The sequence below is a fragment of the Vanellus vanellus genome, assembly GCF_965231255.1.
Source record: "Vanellus vanellus genome assembly, chromosome: 27".
NCBI classification, from domain to species: domain Eukaryota; kingdom Metazoa; phylum Chordata; class Aves; order Charadriiformes; family Charadriidae; genus Vanellus; species Vanellus vanellus.
The window spans coordinates 2,463,478-2,475,450 of record NC_138932.1 but is presented as its reverse complement, the minus strand read 5'-3'; the positions used below and the strand labels follow the sequence as shown (position 1 = coordinate 2,475,450).

General features: G+C 50.3%; 1 long non-coding RNA gene across 1 annotated transcript; it reads left to right on the top strand.

The window, feature by feature from the left end:
* Positions 1 to 6,170: 6,170 nt before the first annotated feature.
* On the top strand, positions 6,171 to 7,786 carry LOC309681964. The gene is made up of 3 exons (XR_014270084.1): positions 6,171 to 6,286; positions 6,894 to 7,066; positions 7,223 to 7,786. It is a non-coding gene; the product is annotated as an uncharacterized lncRNA (long non-coding RNA).
* The last annotated feature ends 4,187 nt before the right edge of the window (positions 7,787 to 11,973 follow it).

Genomic DNA, 11,973 nt, shown 5'->3' with positions numbered 1-11,973 from the left:
AGGTATCCTGAGGACTTGGAAGTTGCACGTTGCTTTCTGGCATTCAGCAGGGAGCATTTGGTACCACGTGGCCCATGGCCATGTCCTTGTGCCAGCGTGGGCGTGTGCTGGGATGAGGATGGGGAGAAGGAGAGAGGGCTCTGGTGGCACTCTGAGCAGTGCTGCTGATCAGGGGGTGATCTTGGGGTGCAGCCTGTGGCACATCCATTTCCCTGCAGCGGGTGGTTCTCCCTGTGCTTTCTCTGTCGGAAATGTGTCATTTTCAGCAGGACCTACTCAAACTCCTGGACCTTCCCTGTCTCTGATGCAATTAGGGCTGATTGGAACAGGCTTTCCTCTGGTTGTTGAATACTGGTTGGCTGCTAAAAATTTGGGCGTGTGTGCTGCTGGGCTATGTGTTACTCAAAGACATGTGAGAGCAGAGGCAGTTAGAAGGGAAAGGCAGGTTGCAGAGCTGCAACAAGTCCCGGTCCAGCTCCGATCAGGAGGAATGGGGGGGTCTTTTGAAACCCATCTGCCCTCTGACTCCTGGGATGTGGCTGCCCGTAAAGCCACAGTCATTCTTCTGAGGTTTGTGTAATTTTGTTTCATCTCCAGACTTTCTACTTGCTGACAAAACTGTTAATGGCTTGAAAATAGACACAGCTTTTGAGGTGCAGCCTCCCAAAATCATATTAAAAGAGCTGGTGGTGTCTTCTCCCATGAGGAACACACATAGTGCAGCCACAGGCTGTGTGATGTTTTTTCTTCCTTTCTGTTCTATAGTAGTGCTTTATACCTTTGCCTAAGATTTAGTATGTGACTTTGTTTGTTTGTTTTAAACGTAACCTTTGTTCACCCTGTAGACAGGTATTTTTTAGACTTTGAGTTTTCTCAAGGTACTGGTGGGATTACAATGCTACACTGACACTACAGTTGCTTCACAGAGTAATTTATTTCAAGTATTATCAATTTACTGGGTATCTCTTGCAGCAGGAAGGGTTGTATCTGGTAGAAGTTAAACCCCTGCCTTCTTTTCCACCACTTCTAACTGGATTTCACTTGTTGAGATAACGGTAAACCTTTCCAAACCCCAGAGCATCAGTAAAAGAAAAACCAAATTATTTTGTTTTGCATTAGGTGTGCTGAGTTTGTTAGTGCTGTGCCTCTTCTTGTTAGCACCATGTGATTTCACAGCCCAGTTTGTGTAAAAGTCAGTTCTTTGCCAGCTGAGAAGGGAGGCAAGGATGCTTAACATAGAATTACCAAAGGAATTTATTCTTTTATATTTTAGCTATGTGCATAGCGATGCCCCAGCCTAGTGCACGGAGGACACAGATACAGCAGAAAGCAGAGATTATATATTGACAACACAGCTGTATAGACCAGTCATGTTTCCATGTTAAGGGGTGGGCTAATTGGTTACTGTTGCTTGCATAATTGCTATGTACTTGTCCCATGCAGGATCTGTATGTGCTTATTCCGTGCAGGTGGTGCAAACAGATGGTCAGTGTTGTGATGATCTTCATTGGTCTAAACCAATGTCCCGTACGGGTGTCGCGGGGTTTATCCTAGATTCTGGTCGGTTGCCGTTCTGGCTGTGGTTATACACCTGGTTCCACTGAAGGGTAAATCTGTTGTGTTATCATTGGTATGGTGTGTTCTCCACTGGTGAGAGCTGGCTTGGGTTCAGCCTTCAGGTCACGTCAACCCTGAGGTAAAAGCTCATGGTCTCGGGTAGTGTTCATTCTTCAGAGCAAGTCGGATCGCAGTTAGTGTCTCGTCTTTCATGTTTGTCCCTAATTAAGAGCACGTTTGGGAGCAAATGATACTTTAAAATTCATGTGGTTTAGAAATGCAAAATGTGTTTGTTCACAGCACGGCATCGTGTCACAGAGTTTGATCAATTGTTCAATAGCTCAGCAGATGTAAAAGGATATTTCCTGTTAGTTTGATGTAATCTTAATTTTTTTCCAATGGAAGATGCACATAGAGAAACATTAAACCCTTGATTGACAGCTTCCTTAAAGTAAAAACATAATAGCTGCTTTTTCTTTTATTTCTCTGCTCAGACCACAGGTTTCTGCATTTTTCATCATGACAAACAGAGCTTTTCTTCATCATTGTTAGTTGTAAGCTAAATCCTCTTTCATCTTTATCTCTCTTGGCTCCTGCAATGAGGATGCTGCAATGATGCTGAGGGAGATGCAGCAATTAACTCTACTCCAGGATTTAGCTCTGCCCTCAGTCGAGCTAGGGATACTGTGGAAAGGTTGCCAGAGAAGAGATACAAGCCTGCATCCAGGTTTTTGCTGCATCCCTGCTGCTGAGCGAGATATGGATCATACCCAGAATTACTGCCCGTCCCTGTGGAAAAAGGGGATGCCTAGAGGTGGTGTTTTGCAAGGGAAATGAATCTGGGCACTGGGTTTTTGCGCTGCCTCAGCACCATGCTGTGAGAGTGGGGTGTTGAGACCCCTCCAGTGATGCAGGAGGTGTGGGATTTTTCAGTTCTGGTGCCGATGCAGCATTCATGGTGAGGTCTCTGTGGCGCAATGGACGAGCGCGCTGGACTTCTAATCCAGAGGTTCCGGGTTCGAGTCCCGGCAGAGATGATCTCCAGGCAGGTGTCTCTTTTCTTTTAATCCCTGTTCCTTTATAGGTCCCAATCCATTACATTTATAACACCCCCGAGGGCTTCAGATGGGAAGATAATGACTTTTCACGACACCCTCTCTATAGCTGATGCACGTAACAGTTGTGTGCTCCCTTTCTAAGGCGTCTGTCTTTCATCATATTCCCCTTTCCTCGTTCCTTTTGGTATCTCCTGAACAGCTAGGTGTTTTAACCCCACTTGTTCCCCCAATACTGCTAATGGGTCCCATCTTTGATACCTTCTTAAGAAAAGTAGCGTGCTTTTGTAGAAAAGCAGTAGAAAATTTTTCCAGTAGAAATCAGGTGGTTAGGCAGTGGTTTAGAGCCTTCTGCTGGCGTTTCCTGTGATAAATGAGGTAATTTTTTTTCAAATGTGTGGCCAAAATAGTAGGTCTGTATTCTGAATTTCTACCTGTGGTGGTGCAGGCCCCCCGTGCCTCGTTGCGATGTCAGGACTAGCCAACATTGCATTCTTGTCTTGGTTACAAGTGCATTGAGGTGGGACAAACTGGTGCTTTCTTGTCGTCGTTACAAATGCAGTGAGTTGGGGTGATTAGGCACTCCCTAACTGTACCTGAAACTCCTCCTGTCTGGATTGTAGCCCGCTCTGGAAGGTACCAGAATTACCTGACAAGAATTGTGGCCAAAATAGAAAAGCAATTACCAAAGTCAATCATATCTCAATACTATAAATAGCAATCCTAAGTGAGACCCCTTGAGCTCTCCGGCATCGCAGCAGGCTGTGACCCACTCTCTCCCCTTGAGCTGGGACACCTCTCAGGGTAGATTTCATGAGGATTTTGAAGATCATCCGCTGACAGGTGCCGACGAAGGAGAAGGGTTCAATCATCTGCTGACAAATGGCGATGAAGGAGAAGAGCGAGTAATTCACTACAATTAGATTTCTAGAGGTTCAAAGATTGGTACCGCTAATTTACTACTATTTCCAGAAAGAGAAACATCTTGATTTCGTAGGTTAACTTCTATATCTATGTGTGTTTGTGTGCATGCAATTTAATTTAGGAAACTGTCATATGTTTTGTGTGAACCTCGCCGTTTTCAAATCTTTAACTAGGTCGCTGTGTTTGTTCTAGCAAATTTTATGAAATCCCTCTGATAATTGGCTGATGATTAAGTATTGTTAAAAAATCATGCAACCTAATTCTGTGTTAATAAATCTTAAATTTCTGCTACCTCAAAGTCATGTGAGATCCATAATCTTTCTTTCGCGAAAAGTCGGCGTAGTTGGCGGGATCAGAAAATCTACATTTGTGACACCACCTTATAGAAATTCTTTGCAAATGCTCTTATTTTTTATGGTTTTACTTAGAAGATGCGTGTTTGCTGGTGGCCACCTCCGTATCCCCGTGGGGGTTCATCTTTCTGAGTAACAAATTGAATCTTTTTCTTTCACAGATGTTCTAAGGTAATAGTATGTAACTTCCTATGTGGTCTCGTTGCTATCAGTAGTGAAAAAGGAAAGAGGGGAGCTGCCAGGTGAGTGCGGCTGTGCTTGGTAGGTGAATGGGTTTCAGCGGGAGCTGCTGCAGCTGTTAGTTATGGTGGAGAAGTGCTGAAAGTTGGAGGAAGGGTGCCCAACCTGGATGCTTCACGTACAATCTTTAGAGAGAAGTTCCTGTGTGGCTTGCTGGGGATGTCTGATGTACACTCGGCTCTGGAGAGCCAGGTATGCTGCTTGGACAAGTGAAGCTTATGAATAAACATTTGATCCTCTCTCGTTCCCTCAGAAACTTGTCCGCAGACTTGTTTGCACCTCAAAGCACTCTTACTGTCCTCTCTGCCGTCAAGGGTGCCTCCATTTGGTCCCCAGCCTCGCGAGGACATCTGTACTCTGTTCAGATCCCCTCCAGACTTCCTCTTTGTGTCTCTGAGCCTTCTTTGGTGCCTTTGGCCGCCCTAATCAAGACCCTTTAATGGTGTCACAATGCCCGTTGATGCCTTTGGGGTTGCCCTTAGCATACTTTTAGCTTTGTAGTAGACCTCGCAGCCCTCTTTTTCCCTCAGAAGACTTCCTGAGCCCATATATGTGATCCAGCACAGTCGATCTGTCCTCTCTTCCCTCTAGCTGTGCCTCAATTCGTTCCCTGGTGCGCTGATGATGTTTACTTGGTTCATATCCTCTCTGGATTTAATCATCATGTCCCCAGTCCTTCTTCTCACTCTCTGGCTCCCTCAGGACACTTCTTACTCGCAGAACCACAGAATGGTAGGGTTTGGAAGGGACCTCTGGAGGTTATCTAATCCAACCCCCCTGCTAAAGCAGGTCTCCCAGTCACCATGCCTCCTGAGACCTTCCTTGTGCTCCATAGCACCTTAGAATCGTAGAGTCATCTAGGTTGGAAAAGACCTTTAAGATCAAGTCCAACCATTAACCTTGCATCGCCAAGTCCACTGCTCAACCACATGCCTAAGCACCACATCTACCCATCTTTTAAATACCTCCAGGGATGGCGACTCAACCGCTTCCCTGGGCAGCCCCTTCCAATGCTTGACAAATCTTTTGGTGAAGAAATTTTTCCTGATATCCAACCTAAACCTCCCCTGGCACAACTCGAGGCCGTTTCCTCTTGTCCTATCGCTTGTTACTTGGGAGAAGAGACCGATATCCCCCTTGCTACACCCTCGTTTCGGGGAGCTGTAGAGAGCGATAAGGTGTCCCCTCAGTCGACTTTTCTCCAGGCGGAACACCCCCAGTTCCCTCAGCTGCTCCTCATGAGACTTGTGCTCCAGACCCCTCACCAGCTCTGTTGCCCTTCTCTGGACACACTCCAGCACCTCAATGTCCCTCCTGAAGCGAGGGGCCCAAAACTGAACACAGTACTCAAGGTGGGGCCTCACCAGGGCCGAGTACATGGGAACGATCAATTCCAAGCCCTGCTGGCCACACTCTTCCTGGTACAGGCCAGGAGGCTGTTGGCTGCCTTCACCACCTGGGCACTCTGCTGGCCCGTATTCATCTGGCTGTTGACCAGCACGCCCAGGTCCTTCTCCACCAGGCAGCTTTCCAGCCACTCCTCCCCAAGCCTGCAGCGCTGTGTAGGCTTGTTGTGACCCGAGGGCAGGACCCGGCACTTGGCCTTGTTGAATCTCATACCGCTGGCCTGGGCCCATCGATCCAGCCTGGCCAGATCCCTCTGTAGGGCCATCCTACCCTCCAGCAGATCAACACTCCCACCCAATTTGGTGTCATCTGAAAACTTACTGAGAGTGCTCGATCCCCTCATCCAGATCCTTGATAAAGATATTAAACAGCTTGGGGGTGTGTGGGGGGGTGTGTTTGTTTTTTGTTTGGTTTTTTTTTGTTTTTTTCCGCACGTCGCCGCAGGTGTCTCTTCACCATGGCAACCGCTCCGGGGCGGATGGGCGGGAGGGCGGGCCAATCACAGCGCGAGCGCCGCGTTTCGATTGGTCAGTTCGCCTCGTTGGGTGGGGCGTGGCGTGGATTGACGCGATGCCAGACCAGTGGAGCGGGGCTCCAAGGAGGAGTGCGGGCGGAGGCCAATGCGCTCGCGGCGTGGGCGGGCCATCGTGGGAGCTCCGGAAGCGATGGGGGCCGGAGGAAAATGGCGTCCAGCTCGAAGTCGGAGCGGCGCGCTCCGAGCACGTCGTGAGGCAGCTGGAGCACGGGAAGGTGAGCGGGGGGCCTGAGGGGTCTGGGGGAACGGGGAAGCACTGTAGGCTCGGAGCGGGCGTGGCTGGGTCCGGCTCCCCGCGGGGTCCCTTCGGCCTGGTGGGTGCGGGGCTGGTGGTGCCGGAGAAATGAAGCCCGCAAGGGTGATAGTGAAGCGGTGCCCGGGCCGTGCTGGCGCTGCCCCGCAGAGAGGTGGGGCCGGGCCCTCCGTAGTTGCCCAGCGCTCCCCAAGAGTGCCTGTGGGCCCTGGGGGTGGTGGGCTGTGGGGTGGATGTGCCCTCAGCATCGCCCGCGGGGGCTGCTGAGGGAGTGAGGAAGCAGAGGGGTGAGCTGGTTTTGGGGGCCCGAAATGGAGGGCAGGTCCTCTGCCCCTGGGGCTGGAAAGCAGGCTGCCGGAGCTGGTTTTGGGGCTGCGAAACAGGCGGAGTTGTGTGGCTTTGGGGTGAGAAGCAGGGGTCGAGTCCTGCGTCTTTGGGGCTTGAGAGCAGGCCCAGGAGCTGGGGTTTTGGGCTCGGAAATGGGCAGTAAGTGAGCCGTTTTGTTTTTTTAAGTAATTACTTAAGTTTAATTAGTCATACAAACTAATCAACAGTTATATCGTGTACAGCTGTGGTGTTTAATCACAATACTCCAGTTATGGCAGCGGTTGAAGGATGCCCTTGTCAAAAGCCCAGACCGTTGAAAGTAGCTGGAGCTTGTCAGAGGGAGCGGTCGGGCACAGGCCAGGCTGTGTCCACTGAGGAGCCACGAGCAGTCAGGAGACGAGTGGTCCTTCTGCAGGTGAGGACCCCAGCCTCTTGCCTGGGGGGTTAAATCCACACCAGGTGCCTGTCTGGGCCCCGCTTCTGAGGGCAGAGGTGGGCTGGGGGTCCCCCGGCTTCTCCCCATGGGCTGGCTGTGACAAACAGGTTAACTTCTTGCCTCTTCTTTTCCCAGTGGCCCCTTGTGCATCCTGGGAGGAAAATCCTGCAGGGTTGATTCCGTCGGCTGCTCAGGTAATAGCACGCATGGGGCTGGGGGAGCGGGGAGAAACATTTGTGAGTTCAGGGGTGCTACAGGTACGCCGCCTCAAACCCGCAGAAAAGGGAAACCTGTGGCCACCGTGGAAGATGGGGTGCAGAATTGCAGTTAAGGAGAGCGTGACTCCTTCCCGAATTGGTGCCCAGGTAGTGAGGAATGTCTTCCTTTTGGGTAAAAGAGTGAACTTTCCTCTTGGATAAATTAAGAGCTGCCTGCTACGTTCTTTAGGGTCCAGTGTTTCTCTTCTGTTTGTTTGTGCTAATTTTATGGGTAGTTTGGAAATAGGAGTTCAAAATAAAAACCTGTATCTCTAACTATTCTGTGTTACATAAAGGTTTTTAGAATAGAAAAAGATTTTTTAAAAGATTTATTTATAAACAGATATTAAAGTGTCTAAATATGTTTAAACAGGTAGTTAATTAGATGTTCTGGGACCTGGACAGGCTGGAGAGGTGGGCCCAAGCCAACCTCATGCAGTTCAGCAAGGCCAAGTGCAAGGTCCTACATCTGGGTCGGGTCAATCCCAAGCACAACTCCAGGCTGGGCGGGGAATGGCTGGAGAGCAGCCCTGAGGAGAAGGCCCTGGGGGTGCTGACGGACGAGAAGCTCAACATGAGCCAGCAGTGTGCGATCACAGCCCAGAAAGCCAACTGTATCCTGGGCTGCATCAAAAGAAGTGTGGCCAGCAGGTCAAGGGAGGTGATTCTGCCCCTCTGCTCCACTCTTGTGAGACCCCACCTGGAGTACTGCCTCCACCTCTGGAATCCCCAACAAAAGGACATGGACCTGCTGGAGCGTGCCCAGAGGAGAGCCACAAGCATGATCCGAGGGCTGGAGCACCTCCCCTGTGAAGAGAGGCTGAAAGAGTTGGGGCTGTTCAACCTGGAGAAGGCTCCGGGGAGATCTTATTGCGGCCTTCCAGTCCCTAAAGGGGGCCTACAAGAGAGCTGGGGAAGGACTTTTTACTGGGACATGTAGCGATAGGATGAGGGGGAATGACTTCAAACTGGAAGAGGGCAGGTTCAGATCGAACATTAGGGAGAAATTTTTCACTGTGAGGGTGGTGAGGCACTGGCACAGGTTGCCCAGAGAGGCTGTTGAGGCCCCATCCCTGGAGGTGTTCAAGGCCAGGCTGGACGTGGCCTTGGGCAACCTGGGCTGGTGGGAGGGGTCCCTGCCCAGGGCAGGGAGGGTTGGAACTCGATGATCTTGAAGGTTCTTTCCAACCTAAACCATTCTATGAATAAGCGTTAATATATAATTTGGAATAGATATGTCTAAACAGATATTCTATATAAGAGTAAATAGATTATATATAGTCCCGAAATATGTCTAAACAGGTATTCTATATAAATGTAAACAGATAATATAGATTCCCTAAATATATATGCGTAAATGGATACGTAATTGTAAACGTCTACGCTATATAATGTTTTTAAAATGCAAAGAATGCCTCTTTATAGAAAGGATTTAAAATCTTGCCTTCCCTCTATCCTTTTTGAAGGGACCATGCCCACAGAGTGGGAGCCGTCACCACCACCCAAAAATACCCCAAACTCCCCCCATTCCGGGTCTGCGTGGAACAAACCGGGCTGAGACCGGTCAGCGCTCATCACCCTGATGAGCGCTCAGGGCCACATGACGAATGGGGCACTGCCGCCCGCCTGGGAGCCGCGCATGCGCAGTGGCGCGCTAGGCGCTGCCGCCCGGCCACGAAGAGTCGGCTGTGCAACTCGGGCGCATGCGCGGCCTCCCAGAGGCCGGGTCGGCCCCAAGAGAGCAGCGACCGAGGGCGAAGCGGCAGCGGCGGGGCTCCCGCGGGCTCCCCGCCACCCGGAGCAGCCTCCGTCCCACGCGCCCGCAGCGACGGCTGTCCCGCCCGGCCTCGAGAGAGGCCATCAGCGCTCCGGTACGGACTCTAACCGCACTCCGGAGCCGCGCGGAAGTGCCCGTCAGTCCTCCGGTAGTCCGTCTCTATGTTCCCGCGGCCCTCCAGCACTCCGGAACTGCCTGTCAGTCATCCGACGTTGATCTCTATGGCCCCCACGGTCCTCCAGAATACCGGAAGTGCCCGTCAGTCCTCCGACGTTGATCTCTATGGCCCCCACGGTCCTCCAGAATACCGGAAGTGCCCGTCAGTCACGGCTGTCCCGCTGCCAGCTCCTCTCCTGGTTGCAATGTCCTGTTTTCTGGCTCCTTATCCCACACCTCTTCTCTATGTCCCTCTGTCCCCCCTCCTGCTTTCCTCTTGCCTTTTCTCTCTCTGGCCTGCTGCATTTTGGGCACTGAGCCTGGTAGCCAACTCACTGCTGGCGTCTCTTTTAATTTTCTTGTCTTTCCTTAGTGCCGTCACTTTTAAAATTCTCTTTCTACATCTGTTTTAGTTTGCTATTAATCTTTGGTTTTACTTCCCCTCCGCCTATCACTTTTAAAATGTTCCTGCTGTGCCTACTTTTAGTCTTTTTGGCATCTTTTAAAAATTACTGTCTTTCCTTAGTGCTATGGCTTTTTAAGTTTTCTTTCTATGTCTCCGTTTTAGTTTGCCATTACTATTTTCTAATTTTTTCCTTGATCCTTTAATCACGGCTGCTCTGAAGATTTTCTGTCAACTTTTATCTCCTTTGCTGTCTTTATTTTTAATTATTTCTTGTCTTTCCTTAGCGCCCTCGCCTTTTAGATTTTCCTTCTACATCTTTTATGCTCTCTTACTGTCCACTCTGCCATCTAGCGCGCTTCCGTTTGGTCCCCGGCCTCTACGGACTCCCTCCTTGCATCCCTGAGTCTTTTTTTGGTCTCTCTGGCCCATTCGGGATCCCTCTCACCATGTCGCAACGCCTACAGATGATTTCAGGGTTAGCGCACCTTTAGCTTTATCACGCTCTCAGCGCACCTTTAGCTTTATCGCGGACCTCACACCCCTCTCATTCCCTCGGAAGAGTTCCTGAGCCCATATCCGTGACCCAGTGCGGGAAACCAAAGTTTTCCTTAGTGTGCATAGTTAGGTCGGCGAAGCCTTAGACCACAATATGTAACTTAGCAACGTAGGAAACTTTGGCCGAACTCCTTCTTAGCGCAAGAAGAACAGCTAGTAGTTGTGCATGACTTTGATAGACTGTAACTTAACTAACTTAATGAAATTGTATAAGTAATAATAATGAAGACTGTATACTTAACATTAGGAATTTGAGTGACTTACGGTCAAGGGGAAGCTATAATTCTTCAAAATGAAGAAAGGGACCATTCTGCCCAGAATCAGCAGAAGACGGATGAGATGCATCGACGGGTGAGACAAAGAGATCCTGAAACCGCGTAAGAAGGTAAAATCGCCTACACTAAAACTCCAGTTACCATTGAACAATTTGATCGGTCAAGAGACACGCTCGTCACGTGAACATGTGCACGAATAGCTTACGCAATAGACTGTGAGGCTTTAAAAAGCACAGGAAAAGAAACCACGGGGTCCCTCTTTGGAGGCACCCAGCTTGAGCCGTTACTCAACCAACTTTGTGACAGAACCCAGGGTCCGAACTTTTTATTTACGGTCAGAGGCTAAGACTGGATCCACCCAGACTCCTTTCTGAGGAGGAGTTTAGAAAGCAAGGGGGTCCAGTCTGAACCTCGCGACTCTGGCGGTCAGGTGTTCCCGTACTCTTCTTCAAGACCCAGCCCAGTCCTTCCGTCCTCTCTTCCCTCGAGCTGTGTCTTTATTAGTTCTCTGGCCCTCCAATGACATGTTTAATCTGTTTGGATTTAATCATTGTGTTCCCAATCATTTTTCTGTCCCTCCGACTCCCTCTGGTCATTTCTTCTCCCAGTCACATTGACTCCCGAGAGTTTCCCTGCGCTCCACATCCATCTTGTAGCTCTTGAGGTGGGGCCATCTTTGAGCCATAGAGCACTCATTTGTTCTTCTACGCTACCTAGGATTCCCGCGTTCAGTGCCCTGCCACCTGAGACCATCCGTACTCCGCTCAGAGCATCACCCGAGTTCCCCCTCGTCATCCCCAAGCCTTCTTTAGTCCCTCAGCCCCCACAGACACCCCTCTTTTCACTGTCAAGATGCTTCCCGAGACCCTCCTCGATCTCCCCAGAACCTCGCAGCACTTAATCTCCCTTTCTTTCAATCTGTCTGCTTCACTCTTGGCAGCCTCTGGAGCAAAAAAGGCAAACGTCCAGCCACTGCTCCCACAGCAAAGGTGCCAGGGCAGAAAAGTCATGCTGGTCCTCACTGCCTCCTGGAACCCCTTCAAATGCCCCACACACTTTGGCCCTCTCTGTTTCCTTACACAATCTATCCTCAAAACTACCATTTTTCACTCTCGGCAGCCTCCGCAGCAAAAAAGGCAAACGTCCAGCCACTGCTCCCACAGCAAAGGTGCCAGGGCAGAAAAGTCATGCTGGTCCTCACTGCCTCCTGGAACCCCTTCAAATGCCCCACACACTTTGGCCCTCTCTGTTTCCTTACACAATCTATCCTCAAAACTACCATTTTTCACTCTCGGCAGCCTCCGCAGCAAAAAAGGCAAACGTCCAGCCACTGCTGGTCCCCCCCCACCCCAGGTCTCCCCGTGGGTCCCCCATACCCACGCTGTCCCCATGGGGCTCCCCACCCCAGGTCTCCCCGTGGGTCCCCCATATCCACGCTGTGTCGTCCCCCCCACTACAGA